Consider the following 20,924-nt stretch of genomic DNA (forward strand, 5'->3'; position numbering starts at 1 on the left):
AGGAAAGCAGCGTGGGGTATGTGACAGGTGCTGCAGAGACACCCACAGCAATTGTTCTGCAGGATACAACTGTGCCCCGAAACCACATCATCATGGGTGGCCAGGGTTATTTCTGTGCTGTTTACCAAGCAACACTTGTAACCTCACAACAGCAAAACAGTAACTCCTCCTATCACACTAACCAGAGGGAACTCTGGAATCGTTATCAGCAACATGGAGTTTGCAGTATGTAAATGAGCACTTGTGATTCAGGCAGGTAGTCAGGTGGAAAACATCCATCCTAGCTAGATGTAACACTGTCAGCAAAAAAAAAATGCCCTCAAAAGAAGAACTGCTATTCAGTCATTTCAAAGTTGAGAAGGGAACCAGACCTTTCTATGTAATTATTCTTGCCTCTGAGATAGAAAGACAGGGACAACAGCACAGTTTTCTACTGTGCAATGGAAGTTAAAGTGATAATATTTTTTAAAAAAAGTGCAACAGAAATTCAATTACTTCCATGGAGCATGTATTTTGTACCGGTTATCCAGTACACCGTGTCTTAGTCCTCTGCTGTGAGGAGCAAATTAGTTATTTCTTAAAACTGTATTCTTTTGTTTATGAATTATTAACTACTGTTACAAATCTAACTCTCTTCAAGACAGCATGTGTCAAGTGAATAAAATGATTTGTTTTCTTTTTTTCCTCTGGACTGTGTAATTTTGGATCTATACATCTTAAATAAAATAAATCAAATCAAAAGACAAGGTGTGTATGACCCAGCCAGTAGCTAGCAAGTGGCTGGCACATTTTCCAGTGCAAAAGATATGCCACAGGTGTCTGTCCTTAGTCAAGTGGGTGAGTGCTGGACTTAGCTGGAGCAAATTAGCCTCTCAGCTCAGAAAACAGTGAGCTCTCAAAGATTTATCCCTAGATTTAGGGTTGAATTTAGAGTTAGGTCCACTATGGAATAAAGAGAAAAGAGTTACTACTAGTGAGTTTTTAGATTTTCTTTATTTGAGCTCCAACTAATGACTCACCTAAGCCAATTCTTGAGCATTTTTCAAAGGATGGGTCAGTCTTCAGCCCTGTGTTGTGTGACTTAGTTAAAGGCCTTAGTTTGGGCCTAGAAGGAACAGGAATAGAGTAGGATTTGTGACTCTGATAATCAATTAACTGTGTTCTAGAACCGATAAAAAGAGGTTAAAAGTTCTTAAGAAACCAAAGCAGGAATTAAGCTGAGGTGTAATATGAATGTCCAAAACAAAAACTCTCCCTAAATACTTCTTAATTCTGGAGGTCGTCTTTGCCCAGGAACAGCAGCCTCAGAAACAGAGCTATGACTACTATGCTTCTTGGTTTGCAAGAATGAGTTTTCTTCAGATTGCTATTTTATTGTTTGGCTTAGTTTTGTGGATTTTTGGGAGAGTACAGGTACCTACATAAAATGAAATGAGAGAAGAGATGTTCCTACATCTCTGGAGAAGGTCTGTTAGCTCTGCAGAGAACGGTTTCAAAACCATCTCTTCTCTATGACTCCTATAGGCTAGCTCCACATGTTTTTCCCTTAACATATTTTCTGGTTTGGTTTCTTTTGGGCATCATTTTCTTCTTGCAGCTTTTGGTTTGGATTATAATTGTGAGTAGCTGCAACATATAACGTCCAGTTCTAAGTGTTATTTATTGAGTCTAATATTTTGAATTAAATCTTGTCCTAAGCCATGGCCTTTGCTTTAGTTAACAAGTGTGTATGCATCCTCCCACACCCATATGCATATTAGCCTCTTAGATTATATTTCTTTTGGAGGTCTTTAATTTTAAAAGCTCTGATAAAGCCCTCCAAAGCAGATATTTCCTATTCTGCTTTCCAACCTTTCTTTGTTTTATTAATATTTAATACTGAAAAAGTGTATATCTTACTGTACAGAATTCCCTTATACTACCAAAACAGAACATGGCTTAAGAGAAATTAAATTCCAGTAATACCAAGGAGAGGCAAATGGTGAGGACTTGTTATTCCTATTAATTTATTTCTTACCTGCCAGCAGCAAACTTTGAAGATCTAGCTTGAGTATACCCAGACACTAAGCTTACAGTCTAAGGTACTGATTATGCAGTGTGCTGTTGAATGGAGAGAACCACAGCAAAGTCAATTAAAGTTAAGTAGGTACACTAGTCTGCTAGTCCTAAACTATTTTTGCAATAACTTATTACAAGAATTTGTACAAAACATGACTGCATGCACTGGGAAAACCAGAGAGGAATGAACTGGAGACATATTATTTAATCTTCCTTTCTTTTTACCAACGATTTATTTAATGTCACTGCAGCAAAAGTGACTCTTTAGGACTGCACAAGATTGTGATTGTCTAACCTCTAGTAGATTTTCTGTTTCCTTCTGTTTTAATTTTAGACCTTTTCTTAGGACTAGCTGGTATAAATCATGGCTTCACCAAGGGCAAGTCCTACCTGACCAGCCTAGTGGCCTTCTATAATGGAGTGACCACATCATTGGACAAGGGAAGAGCTATGGATGTCATCGATCTGGACTTCTGTAAGGCCTTTGACACAGTCCCCCACAACATCCTTCTCTCTAAATCGGAGAGATATGGATTTGGTGGTTGGACTGTTGGATGGATAAGGAATTAGCAGGATGGTTGCATCCAGAGGGTAGTGGTAAATGGCTCAATGTCCAGATGGAGATAGGTGACAAGCGATGTCCCTCAGGGGTCCATATCGGGATCAGTACTTTTTAATACCTTCATCAATGACATAGACAGTGGGATTGAGTGCACCCTCAGTAGTTTGCAGATGACACCAAGCTGAGTGGTGCAGTTGACACATCTGAGGGATGGGATGCCATCCAGAGGGACCTGGACAAGCTTGAGGAATGGGCCCGTGTGAACCGCATGGGGTTCAACAAGGCCAAGTGCAGGGTCCTGCACCTGGGTCGGGGCAACCCTCAGTATCAATACAGGCTGAGGGATGAAGGGATCAAGAGCAGCTCTGCCAAGAAGGACTTGGGGATACTGGTGGATGAAAAGCTGTACACGAGCCAGCAATGTGCGCTTGCAGCCCAGAAGGCCAACCGTATCCTGGGCTGCATCAAAAGAAGCCTGGCCAACAGGTTGAGGAAGGTGATTCTGCCCCTCTACTCTGCCCTGGTGAGACCCCACCTGGAGTCCTGCGTCCAGCTCTGGAGCCCTCAGCACAGGAAAGACATGGACCTGTTGGAGCGGGTCCAGAGGAGGGCCGCTGTCCTGTTTTCAGCCAGGGTAGAGTTAATTTTCTTCACAGAAGCTAGTGTGAGGATATGTTTTGGATTTGGGATGAGAAAATGTTGATAAGGTGCTGATGTTTTGAGTTGTTGCTAAGTAGTCAAGGACAGTCCAGCTTCTCGTGCTGGCCTGCCAGCGAGAAGGCTGGGGGTGTACGGGAAGTTGGGAGTGGACACAGCCAGGACAGCTGACCCAGGCTGGCCAAAGAGATATTCCATACCATATAACGTCATGCTCAGTATATAAAGCTGGGACAAAGAAGAAGGAAGGGGTGGAGGGACGTTTGGAGTTATGGCGTCTGTCTTCCCAAGAAACCATTACGCGTGATTGAGCCCTGCTTTCCTGGAGATGGCTGAACACCTGCCTGCCCATGGGGAGCGGTGAATGGATTCTGTCGTGGTTTAGCCCCAGCTGGCAACTAAGCACCACGCAGCCGCTCGCTCACTCCCCCTCCCACAGTGGGACGGGGGAGAGAATTAGGAAAAACCTCGTGGGTTGAGATAAACACGGTTTAATAGGACAGAAAGAAAGAAGGGAACAATAATGATAATACCAACAAAGGAATGTACAAGAACAAGTGAGGCCCAATACAGAGATTGCTCACCACCCCATGATCGACAGCCCGTCCCCGAGCAGCGATTTCCACCCCCCGGCCAGCTCCAGTTTATGTACTGGGCATGATGTCGGATGGTAGGGAATATCTCTTTGGCCAGTCTGGGTCAGCTGTCCCAGCTGTGTCCCCTCCCAGCTCCCCATGCATCCCCAGCCTGCTTGCTGGCAGGCCAGCACAAGAAGCTGGACTGTCCTTGACTGCTCAGCAACAACCCAAAACATCAACACCTTATCAACAGTTCCTCATCCCAAATCCAAAACACAGTCTCACACTGGCTTCTGTGAAGAAAACCAGCTCTATCCTGGCTGAAACCAGGACAGATTCCTTGTTTTGCTTTGCTTGCATGTGCGTCTTTTGCTTTACTTATTAAACTGTCTTTATCTCAAACCATGAATTTCCTCACTTTTAGTCTTCCGTGTCCCACCGTGGGGGAGTGAGTGAGCGGCTATGTGGTGCTTAGTTGCTGGCTGGGATAAACCACAACAGCCACAAAAATGATCAGAGGGATGGAACACCTCTCCTATGAGGAAAGGCTGAGAGAGTTGGGGTTGTTAAGCCTGGAGAAGAGAAGGCTCCAGGGAGACCTTATTGCAGCCTTCCAGTACTTAAAGGGGGCTTATAAAAATGATGGGGACAGAGTTTTTAGCAGGGCCTGTTGCGATAGGACAAGGGGTAATGGTTTTAAACTAGAAGAGGGTAGATTTCGACTAGACATAAGGAAGAAATTTTTCACAATGATGGTGGTGAAGCACTGGCACAGGTTGCCCAGAGAGGTGGTAGATGCCCCATCCCTGGAAACATTCAAGGTCAGGTTGGACGGGGCTCTGAGCAACCTGATCTAGTTGAAGATGTCTCTGCTCATTGCAGGGGGGTTGGCCAAGATGACCTTAAAAGGTCCCTTCCAACCCAAACTATTCTCTGATTCTATGAGTTACTGGTCTGAAGTTCAGATATATATTTAGGGAGTCTTTAGAGAACTTATTTTACTCCAGTTTTACTGTTGTGGTGAATTTACTTATGTTGGTGTTAGACCTGAGTGCATCTGTGTTATATACCAGAGGTGTAGATATCAATGCATAACGCTGTATTTAGAAGAACGGACACAATCCCTTTACTTCGATCTTCCTGAAATAACCTGGAAAAATAAAAAATATCATGATCTGGAATAGCCCTTCATTATCTGTTGCACCCTTCATTTGTCTTGGGTGACCAGCCAGATCTAAAGTCAGTTTAGCATTAACCTCCTGCTACTGAGTTAATTTAAAAGAAAACAAAGCTGTTTGGAATAACCTACAAGGATCCAAAAGTGGGGCAGGTATAAGAGATATGTCACCATGAATTCCAGTCATTCCACTGAATTCAGGTCTGAATTTGGGCTCATGCATGTCAATGCTGGTAATAATCTGGAAAACATTTCCTTCCTGTTTTGGGAGGAGGGAGCGCTGTTCCTTGAGTTTCTTTGGTGGAAGAATGGGGAGAAAAAAGTGAAAATATGAATCTCTCTGAGGCACTATGACCTCTAGGATTCCCGTGTGTGAGTTATATGTGGCTGTTTGACCAATGTTTTTAACATTCCCCTTGGCAGTCTTTGAAATTGTCTATTACAAAACAGATGGTGCAGTAGTTACTTTTTGAAGGGCTAGAAGAGCACGATCACATCTGGGATTAATTTTTAGGTCCCTAAACCATTAGATCACCCAGTTTTAAGAGGGCCTTCCAATATAAATGCATTGCACAATTACAGAGAAAGAATACACAGCTTTAAGGCAGAGTGTAAGAAGTCTGGAACTATAATTCATAGGCACACAACTCTTTCTGTTCAACTGTCTCATTTATGGGCAAGTGTTTTCTATAATAATTTCTTTTTATTTTCATTGAGCAACATGTAAGTAAGTGAAATAAGTAACTTCTTAAATGAGATTTTAAAAATCCATAAATTTTCATTTTTTTATAAAGTATTTTCCTTTTCTGTTGATGGATACAGTATTCCTAAAGAGGTGACCTCTTTCATTTTCATACTGTCCTTTGCCCCAAAGGATAGCTAAAGATTATATTAAACCAGCATGCACACAGCATCATCCAAATAAAGCTAGCTATGGAGCTTTGGATGATTATTAAGCAGTATAACACATGCGCTGAAGAATGATGGGAAAGGGCATTAGGGCATTCAGTGATGATGCTAAGGTAAAAACTGTTTCTGCAGTCTGTGAAATATGAGGTTCTTTGGGATAAAGCTTGTGCTTTGCCTTGGTATCAAAGTGCCTGGTACTGAACTACCTGGCTAATATTTGATCTGGATAATCCTAATACTTAAAATTTCAAATGTGTTATCTGTCATTATGGAAAAAAATTGTATTGCCAAAAAATGCGTTACTTCCTGCAAAGACCTTGAATTCTTTTAACAAAGTCGTCATAAGGGCAAAGAATTTTGAATGCAAATCTACAAGTCATGTCTCTGATATTATGTTTAAAAAGATACAATTTCGCTCTTGTCTCTAGTATTTTGCTTGGCTTGCATGCTCTTCTGTCCTTCTTTTGTAAAGCATCTAGCACAGGGAGATCTGGAACGCCTGCAGATAAATAATACAGTGTTAGTTTATATTCCCAGATTAAATTGTTGGCCCTCTAATTAACATAACGTGTAAGAATCTGAAATGTTGCACAAGGTAAGAAATATTTCACAATGTGGATTTGCTGAAGCCAATGGAATCCCACAGGAGTTAAATCTGATCTGTGTGTGGCTGATGAAAATAAAACCAACCTCTTTACCCACCAGTTCAGAACTTGAGTTGAGGTAGAAACTTGTCGTATCAGATTACACGTTGCAGCTACTCTACCTATCGATTCTTTATAATCATTATAGCTGCTTTGCTCAGCTTGAAAATCGAAGTTTTGCTGAAGTTTTTACAGTGTTTCAGATCAGTATCTTTACCTACTTCTGGAAGCGCACACAGCACAATCATGATAGGATATCCTGAAAATGGCAATCTAGCTTAGTTTTAGATTCTGATTGTATTGCATGGTTAATTCTTTCAATATATGTGAAAGTATTCCAGTTTTTTTGTCTTCAATCTTTTCTTTATGCTTTACATGTAAAGGTTATATAGTTGATTCTGTAGAATGCTGGGCTTGTATTTAAACATCCTGATTAATTCTACACCTAAAGTTTAGCAGTTTTGAGTAATAGGGTCAAAAATGCACACACTTTTATAAGCACTCCAAAGAGACAGTGGCACAAGATGTTCTTCACAGATGAATCCTATTGGAGGCAATTAGACACTAGTGGTAGGTCTGCATTGACCCTAGCTGGGGGGTTGACTGCAGCTTGTAACGTGGCATGTTCCCATACCTACCTCCTTGCCATCTACATAGGAGCCTTGCTGACAGTCCACAGATGATCATCATACAGTCAATATATAAAAATGAATCAATATTCTTATTGGAAGTGTTGTATGCTTTTCACTCATCTGTTTTGTACATTTCCAGAAAAACATGGCTAGATCCTGACTGATAACATCTTCCGCTGAGGTTGATCAAACTTGAATTATTTCCACCAGCCTATATGCACTGTGCATATTAAACTCTTCTCTGTGCTGGTTGACAACTGGAATGCTTTCTTTGTAAATGTCCTGGTTTCAGCCAGGATAGAGTTGGTTTTCTTCACAGAAGCTAGTGTGAGGCTGTGTTTTGGATTTGGGATAAGAAAATGTTGATAACGTGCTGATGTTTTGAGCTGTTCCTGAGTAGTCAAAGACAGTCCAGCTTCTCGTGCTGGCCTGCTAGCAAGAAGGCTGAGGGTGCACAGGAAGCTGGGAGGGGACACAACCAGGACAGCTGACCCAGACTGGCCAAAGAGATATTCCCTACCATACAACGTCATGCCCAGTACATAAACTGGAGTTAGCCGGGGGGTGGGTATCACTGCTCGGGGATGGGCTGTCGATCACTGGGTGGTGAGCAATTGCTGTATTGGGCATCACTTATTCTTGTACATTCCTTTGTAGGTATTATTATTGTTGTTTGCTTCTCTCTTGCTGTCCTATTAAATTGTTTTCATCTCAACCCACAAGTTTTTTCCCAATTCTCTCCACCATCCCACTGGGGGAGGGTGGAGTGAGCGAGCAGCTGCATGGTGCTTAGTTGCCAGCTGGGGCTAAACCACGACAGTAAATAAGAAATGCATTTTTTTCAAGAAAGATTATATTCTGTTGAAATTTTTCAAACCCTGGAAAAAAGTTGTGTGATTAATTCTGAAAGCCAGTCACTTGATAACTTTTACTTTTTAATATGAATCAATAGGTTTTTTGTTGCGTTTTGAGATAGACTGTGGCTGTGCAGTTAAGAACGAGTTGAGTTTTGTACTTCAAATTTACATTAAGAGCCATGCTATATCCTGGCATCTAACTAGGAAATTCTGCTTACATCGAAGTAATATGGGATTGCCCACACTGCAAGCAAATAATGAAAGCCTGTCTTAATTAAAGTGTTCAAATTCTGTGTGCAAAACCAAGACACTAAAGTTCCAGTGGCTTTGTTTTGACTAAAAGTTTCATTTTCTTTTATATATAACAGCATACATATCCACATGAGGGCATCTTATTCTCAGACCAATGTGTAATCTGCTTGTGAAATGAACATGTCAATCAATGGCCACTCCATCCTTGATTGAACTGTTAAATGTGCCCAAATTTTGGTTTATTCTTTTTTGATTCTTAGGGCAGCAATATTTTGACTTTCCCAGCACTCTGTATTCAACAGAAATCTTTTGATCACATAGAGATGTGGGGATGTTAAGTTTTTTAAAGAAACAAAATGAAAAGCCTTTTTTTTAACCTGGCTGCATAATGGAATGTAAGTGAGATCTCATTAAAATCAGTAAAGTTTATTATTTCTTAGCTTTGAAAGGAGAAGAAAAATCCCAAGGTTTTAGCCTCATTTTTATTAAATCCACAGAAATATGCAGACAACACCCATTCCATTTGTAGAAGTTATACAATCTTTTAAAAAAGCAAAAAGCAATTACTGTTGCTCTTCTCTGGGTTAGACTGAGGTAAGGGGATGGTAGAAAGTCTTGGGTTAGAATATGCATCTGGGCTTTTGGGAGGAATGTAGAACCCCTGAATCCTAGTGGGGACCTGAGATGTGTGAGGTCTGCCTCCATGTGAACAACTGCACTGCACATCGCTTTGTGCTCCAGCCCCTCCACCCTGTTACAGAACAGAGTCCAGCCGTAGTTAAAAAATTATTCATGAGATTTTTTTCTAGGAAAAGACTTCAATCTGCTGCAAAGCAAGTCCTGTAGTGGTTTGGGACTCTCTCTGTCCCACTGAAGCTTTTGTGCATGAATAAGTGCAGTGGATCTGGTGCACTCCTTTTAACTGCTGAGCCCACATTTGGGGCCATCATGTATCTCGTTAGAGATAAACAGCATCTTTTAGCATTTTAAATTTCAATGTTTTTTAGAAGACATTTTGCTTCATCCATAAAATGCCATGAAATTAATATCCTGACTTTATATGCCAGACTGGCTAATAGAAGAGGGAACGAGATCTAGCAATAGTGTTTAGATCTTTGTCTTGGAGGATTCCTAGTTAGTCTCTGATCATCTATTTTTGTCTATGATTATTCCACTATTAACCTTGTTGTGATACCAGATTAATTTTGTAAACATGCAACTAGAGGTGGACCCAGTCCAGTCTGAACATTTGTGTGTATATTTGTGTGTTTATCTTTGCCTCTGTGAGGCTTATTTCCAAAGAATCCAAACCTGGCTCCAAATCCAAAGTCCTCATATGGTCCCTGTCACTGCAGAAGGCTAAACCAAAACAGCTAAGCACAGCTTTGAAGACATTTAGATTCTAAATCCTGATCCAAATGACCTGAATTCCTTTCCTTCTCCCATGCCTTTAATCTAGATTAAAGATAATATCTTGGGAGCACAGGAAAAAGAAAAGAGAATATCAACACTTGATATTAATTGCCCTCTATCAATCCCTGAAGAGTTCTCAAAATATTTAGACAATATGATGCAACAACATTAATAAACTAAATGTGAGAAAGAAAAAAAGTAAGTAATTACAGGAAAGTTTAAACATCACATCAGATAAGTAAAAAGGACCTCTAAATATAACAGATAAAAAAGATAAACCAGAAAGCATAGTAAAGAAAAAAAAAATCAAAGCATTGTTCTCAATGCCATAGGGGTCACATGAATTAAATAACTCTAATGCCTTTCCAAAAAGAAAACATCATTAAAAGTCTGGAAGAATTGAGTTCTGGATTAATTCTTCATCGACATTCAAAGCACTTCCCTTTCCCTTCCATCCTAGCATTTTTCCTAAGGTGTCTTGGCTGACCCATTAAAAACATGTAATTGTCATAAACAAAAAATAAACTTCTTACCATTAACAGAAGATTAAAACTTTGTAAGAAGTAGTGTGAAGTAATCAAACCTTGAGCCAAGAGTACATTCAAGTCTGAAAGAGGCTCTATAAATATGAATATATGGAATTTACCGATTTTATTATTATCATTATATAATGTGTTTGCTAATCAGTTTTATTTGTTAAGTGTCAGTTACTAGCAGATTTGTTTGATTTAAAGGTAAAATAGTTGTTAATTCTTTATGGCAGTTCTGCAAAGTAGTAGAACACAAATTTTTACCAAAAAAATCACAGTCAGTGCAATTTGAAAAAGCTTATGGTGGGTTAGCATAACCCAACTTTTTGGACAATAAAGTGGGTCATACATGATTCTTCTTTAACTGGACTTGAATGGACAGATGTCTTAAAACCACCTTTATTCCCTGCATACAAGGCATTGGGGCAGGTGGCTGTCCAGCATTCTCCACCCAGCACTCCCTTCTCCCTCCTGCTGGAACCTCCTCACCTTCCTTACTGCTTTACATCTGCTGATTTTCTTCTTTCATCAGTCATTTCTAACAAAGTGAAACAGCGGGGTTTAATATACTTCATTCTAGGGTAACAAGTATATTTTTTTCTGTGTTTCTTGCATTTTCTTATAAGAAGTTACATTTCAACGCAACCCTACAATATTTTCATTATGATGAAATACTGGGGGCGTTTCCATTGAGATGAAGGATATGTCACAATTTTAAGATCGTTTCTCATGTGATTCTTCAGTGACATATGTTTTCTTCCTGTAAAAAAAAAAAAAGCACAATAAAGAGAAATGGCCTGGGGAAAATGCCACTGAGATACTGTTAAGAACTCTGACTTAAAGCCAAGTAGCATTTGCAGACTGAATGCTCAGTCCACCCACTGTGCTTACAGCCACGGGGGGCTGAGAATAATACTATATGAGATTTTAACAAAAGTGTGGTAAAAATATTTTGGTATAGCTGCCTCAGTTTCTGAAATCAGACACCGTACTTTTTAATTTAATATATACTGTGTTTCTTTAATATAAGTTTTTATTTCTATGTGTATTGGGTTTGCGTGGCAAGGTTTTGGTAGCAGTGGAGGTTACAGGGGTGGCTTCTGCAAGAAGTTGCTAGAAGCTTCCCCTGTGTCCAATACAGACAATGCCAGCCAGCTCCAAGATGGAGTTGCCACTGGTCAAGGCCAAGCCCATCAGCAATGGTGGCAGTGCCTCTGTGATAATATATTTAAGAAGGGGAAAAAAAAAAGGCAGGCAGCATTTTGCAACTGGAGAGAGGAGTGAGAACATGTGAAAACAACTCTGCAGAATCTGCAGAGACCAAGGTCAGTGAAGAAGGAGGGGGAGGATGTGCTCCAGGTGCTGGAGCAGAGATCCCCTTGCAGCCCCTGGTGAAGACCATGGATGGGCAGGCTGGCCCCCTGCAGCCCATGGAGCTCCACAGTGGAACAGATATCCACCTGCAGCCTGTGAAAGACCCCACGCCGGAACAGGTGGATGCCCAAAGGAGGCTGTGACCCTGTGAACAGCCCGTGCTGGAGCAAGCTCCTGGCAGGATCTGTGGACCCGTGGAGAGAGGAGCTCATGCTGGAGCAGGTTTGCTGGCAGGACTTGTGACCCTGTGAGGAACCTATGCTGGAGCAGTCTATTCCTGAAGGACTGCACCCCATGGAAGGGACCCATGCTGAAGCAGTTCGTGAAGAACTGCAGCCTGCGGGAAGGACTCACGTTGGAGAAGTTAGTGGAGGACTGTCTCCTCATCCAAGGATGAGGAAAAGGCTGAGGTACTTAATGCCTTCTTTGCCTCAGTCTTTAATAGCCAGACCAGGTATCCTCAGGGTATTCAGCCTCTTGAGCTGGAAGACAGGGATGGGGAGCAGAATAAACTCCCCAAAATCCAGGAGGAAACAGTTAAGGACCTGCTATGCCACCTGGATACCCACAAGTCTATGGGGCCAGATGGGATCCACCCAAGAGTACTGAGAGAGCTGGCGGAGGAGCTTGCCAAGCCACTCTCCATCATTTATCAGCAGTCCTGGTTAACAGGGGAGGTCCCAGAAGACTGGAGGCTTGCCAATGTGATGCCCATCTTCAAGAAGGGCTGGAAGGAGGATCCTGGGAACTACAGGCCTGTCAGCCTGACCTCTGTACCGGGGAAGATTATGGAGAGGTTCATCTTGAGGACGCTCACAGGGCATGTGCAGGACAACCAAGGGAACAGGCCCAGCCAGCACGGGTTCATGAAAGGCAGATCTTGCTTGACCAACCTGATCTCCTTCTATGACCAGGTGACCCTCCTAGTGGATGAGGGAAAGGCTCATCCAGATGTAAAGCCTTTGACAGTGTCTTCCACAGCATTGTCCTAGAGAAACTGGAGGCTCCTGTCTTAGACAGGTGTACTCTTCGCTGGGTAAAAAACTGGCTGGACGGCCGAGCCCAGAGAGTAGTGGTGAATGGAGTTAAATCCAGTTGGTGGCCGGTTACAAGCGGTGTTCCCCAGGGCTCAGTTTTGGGGCCAGTCTTGTTTAATATCTTTATTGATGACCTGGATGAGGGGATCGAGTGCTCCCTCAGTAAGTTTGCAAACGACACCAAGTTGGGTGGGAGTGTTGATCTGTGGAGTAATAGGGCATGGACTCTGGCGGGGATTCAGGCCAAAGACCTTTATTGCTACAAGTGTCTGCTTTTTATGCAGTTACAGCTCTTTCACGTGCCACAAAATACGTCCTGGTTGGTTACCACACACAGTCCATGCGCTTCTCACATAGTCAGGATTCGCTGCCTGCAGGTGTCCACGTGCCCCTTTACTTCCTCTTAGTTGTTTATCACAGCTCCTTCTCCTCAAGGCCGAGCCGTGCAGATATCCAGCTGTTTACCAGCTTCTCAATGCCACAGCTCCTTCTCCTTAAGGTTGAGCCCTTGCAGGGTGATCCCAACATTGATCTGCTGGAGGGCAGGAAGGCTCTGCAGAGGGATCTGGACAGGCTGGACCCATGGGCCGAGGTCAGCTATATGAGGATTAACAAGGCCAAGTGCCAGGTCCTGAACTTGGGTCACAACAACCCCATGCAATGCTACAGGCTGGAGAGCTGTCCGGTGGAAAAGGAACTGGGGGTGCTGGTTGACAGCCGGCTGAATATGAGCCAGCAAAGTGCCTAGGTGGCCAAGAAGGCCAGCAGCATCCTGGCCTGAATCAGAAACAGTGTGGCCAGCAGGAGTAGGGAAGTGATTGTGCCCCTGTACTCGGCGCTGGTGAGGCCGCACCTCGAATACTGTGTTCAGTTTTGGGCCCCTCACTACAAGAAGGATGTTGAGTTGCTGGAGCATGTCCAAAGAAGGGCAACAAAGCTGGTGAGGGATCTGGAGAACAAGTCTTCTGAGGAGTGACTGAGGGAACTGGGGTTGTTCAGTCTGGAGAAGAGGAGGCTGAGGGGAGACCTTATCGCTCTCTACAACTACCTGAAAGGGGGTTGTGGCGACGTGGGTGTTGGTCTCTTCTCCCAAGTAACTAGCAATAGAACAAGAGGAAATGGCCTCAAGTTGTACCAGGGGAGGTGTAGACTTGACATTAGGAAAAATTTCTTCACTGAGAGGGTGGTCAAGCATTGGAACAGTCTGCCCAGGTAGGTGGTGGAGTCACCATCACTGGAAGTGTTCAAAAAACATGTGGACGTGGCACTTCGGGGCATGGTTTAGGGGACATGGTGGTGTTGGGTTGATGGTTGGACTTGATGATATTAAAGGTCTTTTCCAACCCTAATGATTCTGTGATTCTGTGTTTCTGTGGGAGGGACCCCACGCCGGAGCAGGGGAAGAGTATGAGGAGTCCTCCCCCTGAGGAAGAAGGAGTGTCAGATACAACGTGTGATGAACTGACCTCAACCACCATTCTCTGTCCCCCTGAGCATGGGGGAGGTGGTAGAGAAATCAGGAGCAAAGTTGAGCCCGGGAAGAAGGGAGGGCTGGGGGGAATGTATTTTAAGATTTGGCTTTATTTCTCATTATCCTGCTCTAATTTTGATTAGCAATAAATTAAACTAATTTCCCCAAGTTGAGTCTGTTTTGCCCATGACAGTAATTGTTGACTGATCTCTCCCTGTCCTTATCTCGACCCACAAGCTTCTCGCTATATTTTCTCTCCCCTGTCCAGCTGAGGAGGGCAAGTGATAAAGCAGCTTTGGTGGGCACCTGGCATCCAGCCAAGGTCAACCCACCACTCTATGTTAACACTGCATTATTATGCATTAGAAGAGCTGTGAAGAGAGTGCAACCTGCCGCTTATAGTACAGCAACATTAACAGCTTTAACCCAGGTACAACTCATTCCAATACAGGTGATGAGCTACTGATAAGGAGTCGGCAGTTGCAGAGGTTATGGCCATGGCGCATTTACCTGCTAGTACTTTTTCCAGAAAGCAGCCTATGAAGAGCTATTTCAGTCTAGTGTAATTTTGAGCAATTTTGAGACTGATTTAAGTTGGACAAAGGAAAAGATCACTTTCAGGGATAGGCCAGAATTAGGAAGATGAAGAGAAGAATCACCTTTGTTCAGTTTTAATTCCCCTGTGCCCAGAACAGTGTGATTTACCAAAGAATCTGATCCATTTTTGACAGTTATTCTTTTCCTTTCCATTAAAATAAGGATAATAATTTAGGGCTTGGAAGTGTAGAAGTCAAAAGCGAAGAGGGGACAGCATGCTGTGCTGGATGGACTCCCAGGAAACACGCCCTTTAAGGGGCAGAGACCTGGTGTAATCACTACCTCCTCACATCATCATGGTAGTCAAAGCAGAAGGTGGTTCCTGAAATCACAAGTACAGCCCTGGTATTTTCTGGTGGCAGTGCAGCAATGCACTGCCTCTTGCTTAGGGCTTGGAACAAATCCGCCATTCAGCCTTAAGGAAGGGAAAGTTTGTTAGCTAGAATATTAGCTACAACCTTCAAAACAAAACTTCTTACTATATTGTCACAGAATGCCTGTAGATTTACGAGGCCTTGAGAATACAATAAATTGATCAGAGTAGTACTTGTTTGTGTGAAGATTTGCAAAACAAGTAATAAAGTATTGATTTGATTTTTTTCTTACTTGTTCTGGATCTAGTTTCCTTCTTTAAAATGAGCTATTCTGGAATACATCTAGGAAGCCAGCAGCTAGTAGAATGTGATTAGAATTTCAGGAGTCACAGTCACAAGTCTTATCAAAAAGATCAGATCCTAAGTTCGATCTTCATTGTATTTATTCTTTAGCTGAAAGAGTCTTCCATAAGTTTTACAAAAACTACATGGTACAATGTATAGCATTACAAAGAACTAGCTAGAAAAGAAAAGAAAGTATTATCAAAGGTAATATGCACTGACTTTCCAGTAAAATAAATGGAAATATCAAATGGTTTGATTTTATCTCTTAAAATAATGAATAATTGAATAGAAGTTTTCTGTTTAAGAAGACTCATGTTTTTTATTAGGACTGCGAAAAAGCTTAACAAACTGTTTCAGAATTTGCCAAATTACACCATCTGCATAAACTAATAAAATATAAATGATCATTTCCAGTAGTTCTGAAGAGATATTAATTCAAAAGTTGATATATTACTGTGAAAACAGTGTTTTACACCTAACACATGCTGAAACTGCAGATGTCCCTACATGCTATAAGCAATGCCAGCCTGAACTCCTGAGGACTTCCATGCTATCTGCATGCTACATTGCCTTGTGAAGGAGTCTGTTTTCTCAGTTGATGACATTGCATGGCTTTTATTTTTGACAAGGCTTTTTCAGTAGAGGGACATGATGTAAAATAGAATAACCTGATGAAATAATACAATAAGTTAATAATAGTGTTGTACACGGAGCACCTTTCATCATGACAGATCCCAAGGAGTTTTACAAACTGTACATATAGAAATCATTCTTCACCCACCATTGAAATGCGGTTACTGCTGGAGAAGAATATGGTAACCATACCATGCCAGGAATAACAGCTTTTTTGAGGAAGGGAAGTTAAGAAAAATGTCTTCATATGAAACAGTAATGGGAATATTTAGGGAGGTTGGATCTAATTATGATCATTTGTGTTTGGTCAACATGTTTAAAGGATTTATTGTAAATACATGAATCAATAATAGGGATATGAATATCCATAAATATTTCCTTTGCCACAAGTTCTTATGACTTCATTTTGCCTTTTCTCAGAAACAGCACTTTAAGCAGCAGCAAAATAAAAATATCTATTTAAGGATTGTTTCAAAATTTACTCAGAGGAGAAAATTCCATTTAGTCACTAAAAGCTATCTTCAAAACACTTACATTCTCTCCCAAAGTACTGGACAATTCTAACTCTACCATCTGGTGTAATTCAAACAAAAAGGCATTTTACATATGTCCAGGTAGAAAGCTGTCACATCAGAGTCTGAGTCAGGGTGTCATTCAGTGCAAATACAGTGCTGGCAGTGGCAAAACTGATGTTATATTTGCTCTCAGTGGTTTGTGATACATATGCATACATTGATAGTGAGAATGTCAAAGCCAGTGGAACTGTGAGCTATAAGCATTTACAGTATAGATTTATCACCCTTGATTTCAAAAATACAATTAAGTTGCCGTAAGTCATTCAAGCCATGGTAATTGACTGTGTATGTTCTCCCAGCCTTTACTAGTTGCAAAGTCATTGAAAAGAACTTAAACTTTTTCCTTTGCAAGTTAAGTCTATTTGCTGTGGGCTGACAGCACTTCCTATTAGTGGGCTCATTTGATGCACTGGACACTTTGCAGCCTGATCATGTGCTCTTGCTGCAAAGAACTGAAAAATAAAAGTGATCATATGAGGATAGTTAGGGAGAGATAGAGGGATCATAGCATCCTCTGTTTATTGATACTGCAGCATGGAAATCAGCATCAGTGATTTGTATGATACTGTATATAGAGTAAATTTAGTCATTGCTTCTTGAAAACTTGGAAAATTAATGTAAATTGACTTGGAAGTGAATAAGCACATGATTAGAGCACTACCTGAAGGGTTATAATTTAAGAGTAACAGTTAAAGGCAATAGGTCAAGCTGGTGGTGAATTATCCATACAGTGTCATAGGGATTAGTCTCATTGCATGTCAATATTGATTCAATGGAAGAGGATAGTAAAACTACAGTAATTAAGTTCGCAGATGATAGAAAACAGGGAAGTGAAGTAAACATGAAGGAGGCCGGGAATAATAATAAAGTCCTCATTGAGAGGTAAGGAATATGGGTTGGAAGTATTAAACTGTGATTCAGCCTGAAAAAATACAACCTAATATAAATACAGAATCTAGAATTTCTGTAAATTAGCAAAACTGAAAGGTAGTAACAATGGACAGCAGTTTAGATATGTGTAATGTGATCTAGTGCCTAAATGAAAAGTATGTTTCAGGGCTACACACTCAGAGGAGAACAACAAAAGGCAGTAAGGGGCAGCAGGGGTTGAGTTACAAGTCAGGTTGAAAAACTAAATCTATCTATCTGCAGCTCTGATGAGAGCTGACTGTGCTGGGTAATAGCCATCTAGCGTGCTTGAATTTGATATTATCTGAAAAGTGAAAAGGATTACTCATGGATTTTTTTACCACTGCTATAAGAAAATTCTCCCATCCCCTCCCTCCTTGAGGCCTCACTTGAATTTCTATCTCACTGACATCATGAAAGTTACCTCCAATTTATGATTGTAAACCTATTCCTCGTATCTCAGATTTCACTCTCCAGCTCCTTCCAATCTTCCATTCTAGGAAAAAGCCCTATAGACTATAAAAAAGGAAATAATTTTTTTTTCATAGAATCTTTTTTGCCAACTCCACAGAACTACTCAGCTTGAAAAAGCTCCCAGCAAAGACAATACTGGGAGGGGAAACATGCAGCAATTAAGGATTTAGTGTATGATCAAGAAGACTTCATTTCATACTCTACTCAAGCCCAGATCACCTATTTGATCACAGCGTTGTTCTGGCTCTCATTTCTCATCCTTAAGATGGATTTAATAGTCCCTTTCTCCATCACAGAAGTCATGTGAGAATAAATATGCTACAGATGGTAAAGTACTCAAACATTAGAGTCCTGAGGGCCAGAGTTATATCCATGTATCTGTCTTTGGAATCATTTGAAATTGAATGGACAAAGCTTTCACAGAACATGCTAGAGACAATTGCCTAACTTACAGCACATATTTCATTCAATGAATTTAATTTCCATTATGTTTATGAATTGTCCATAAGTGGTTTAGGAACACAAGAATTCCCACTCCACCAGGAGGAGAATTTAACAGAAGGCAGGCGTTGTGGCACTGCAGCGGGGAGAGCAGCGCAGTGCACAGCTTCCCCCAGCACCAGCCTCCCAGCTCTCCCCTGCATGCACAAAACTAACTTGCACAGTTAGTGTTTTTTGCACATATATTTAGTTCAGTTGATTGCATATAAAGTTCAATCCCAAATGTCATTTCCTGGAATATTTTCCCTTTTTTTTAATATTTAGATGTCTCCAGGTATGCCCTGGGGCTTACTAGAGAGTTGAAGATCCCAGTGGGAAGGATGGGATGTTTTTCTCAGAAGAGAAACCAAAATGAACCCATTACCATCAAGCTGTTGCAAACGGATGGAATTTAACGAACATGTCATCCCACAATGAGAAGCATCTCAGCGTCAGCCAGCCCACCTAATGCATTTTAGCAGTGATGTCCTGTGTGTGGTAATGCTAATCTGTATGTTAGCTAGTACATTTATAAACTTGACCTATTTTCTGAGACTAGACAGGATCTGTGTTTGAGTAGATTTGGGGCTTGGTACAAATATTTACAAACATGGTCTTGCTTTTTACCAGTGAATACTATGTCTGCATTTTTAATCTGGAGCTTATTTTTTCAGTAATAGACTTTCTATCTTTTCAACACTCTGGTTTGACCAAAAGGCATTTTTTTCTTGATTAAATCTGTTTTCTTTAAACTAGCTTTTCATCAGGAAAAGACTCATTCATGCTCAAGATCACTTTCTTGTTACACAAAACTGCTAGTTGACCTTATCAACACGCTTATTGTTAACTAATTCTTACAACAAGCTTTGAGATCATTATCCTCTTACTGAGCAGCTAGGATGTGGAAGCAAAGGCAAACAGAGTATGTGATACTCCTCCAGGCCACAAAGAAATTATTAGCAGAAGGCAGATTAAAATCCTGATTCCTTGTCCAGTAGATGGTGACTTTTCTTTGCTAACTTATCATCCTGTTGTTCAGTGTGCCAATGCAATACAGTGTTTCTTACAGCACTTGAGTTTTGGTCCAGTGTTTTAGAAGGACCTAACAACTATAATAATAGTGGCTGAACCCTCTTGTTTTTTGTGCAGAGGCCAAGAGAAGAACTGAGAAAGCACAGTCCTGGGAGGGGGGCATGTTTCTGATCCTCTGTAAGGTGAAGTTGCCCAAACAGATCACTATGCAGTAGCTAACTAAGATTTTCCAGCTTACTGGAAAAGTAACCATCACAGTTGTTTCAGAACCAGTGTAAATCTGTCTTGTTTTACAGAAGTAATCCTAAATTGCCTCCTAATTTGAATGCTGTTTTTTCTAGGAGAAATAGTGATGACTTCTGCAGAGAGATATCTACAAAACTCTACAATGTGGTATATAATCCTTTTTTTCAGTCTTTAAGAAGAAAGAAACACATCTTGCACATTAGCAAAAACTTTTAGGTCTTGGCACTTGCCTAGGTTATGGAGTAATTGTTTGCACAACATCATCCTTTAAATAGGTCAGCCAAAACTCTATATCCAAATACACTCTAAGCATTGCTCAGATCTCGCTTAGAGTTTTACAGTTGGGTTCTGTCTCTCTAATGCTCTGAATCAAAACTGCGGATACATCCAAATACCCTGAAGCAAGGGTATTGCAAATGCAGATCCAGTTTGTCTGGCACAAGTCTTTCATTTTCAACTAAGGCTTCTTTTTTCTTCTCCTTTTCTTCCCCCCATCAATTAAAGCAAAAGCATGTTGTTATTTCATGAAATCTAGAAGATATTATTTTCCAGGATGGGTGATATTCATACGTGAAAAATGAGAAAGCAATTGACTTGCAATGCATCTTGATTGAAACTGACAGAGAAGAGTAAAAACATTGAAATTCATCACATATGTTTTATAAAGAAAACCTATTGTCCTCTCTGGGAGACTTTATTTCCCCAACCTTTTAGGCAACGCTTCTTTGGCTCATAAATCAATATGGAGGAGGTCCTGGTGCTCAAGCCTATGTTATTAGCTACAGTTGCAGAAGGGTTATATGTGTAGTAGGATGAGCATCAAAGGTATGGAAGAGACCTGTCAGGACATTACAATAGTTGTGACTATCTGAGGTAATCACATTATATACAATGCTTATTGTTTTATTGTGACTAATATTTGGCTTTCAATCTTAAAAGCAAGGTCAGAACTCTAATTAATCCTGAACCATCACAGTGATAAATTTTCCAGAGGATATGCAAACCAATTTTTCCATGGTTTCATATCCCATTTACTTGTTTTTTTTTCAACTCTGTGTTGTTGTCACAGACAAGTATAGGATAAGATCTCAGTATTAGTTTATGTCTTGCCCTCCAGGATATAATCTTTCATAACTATCTTTAACTGAATGGAATTAACTTTCCCTTA

Source organism: Phaethon aethereus (genome assembly GCF_964289735.1).
Source record: "Phaethon aethereus genome assembly, chromosome: W".
Classification (NCBI taxonomy): domain Eukaryota; kingdom Metazoa; phylum Chordata; class Aves; order Phaethontiformes; family Phaethontidae; genus Phaethon; species Phaethon aethereus.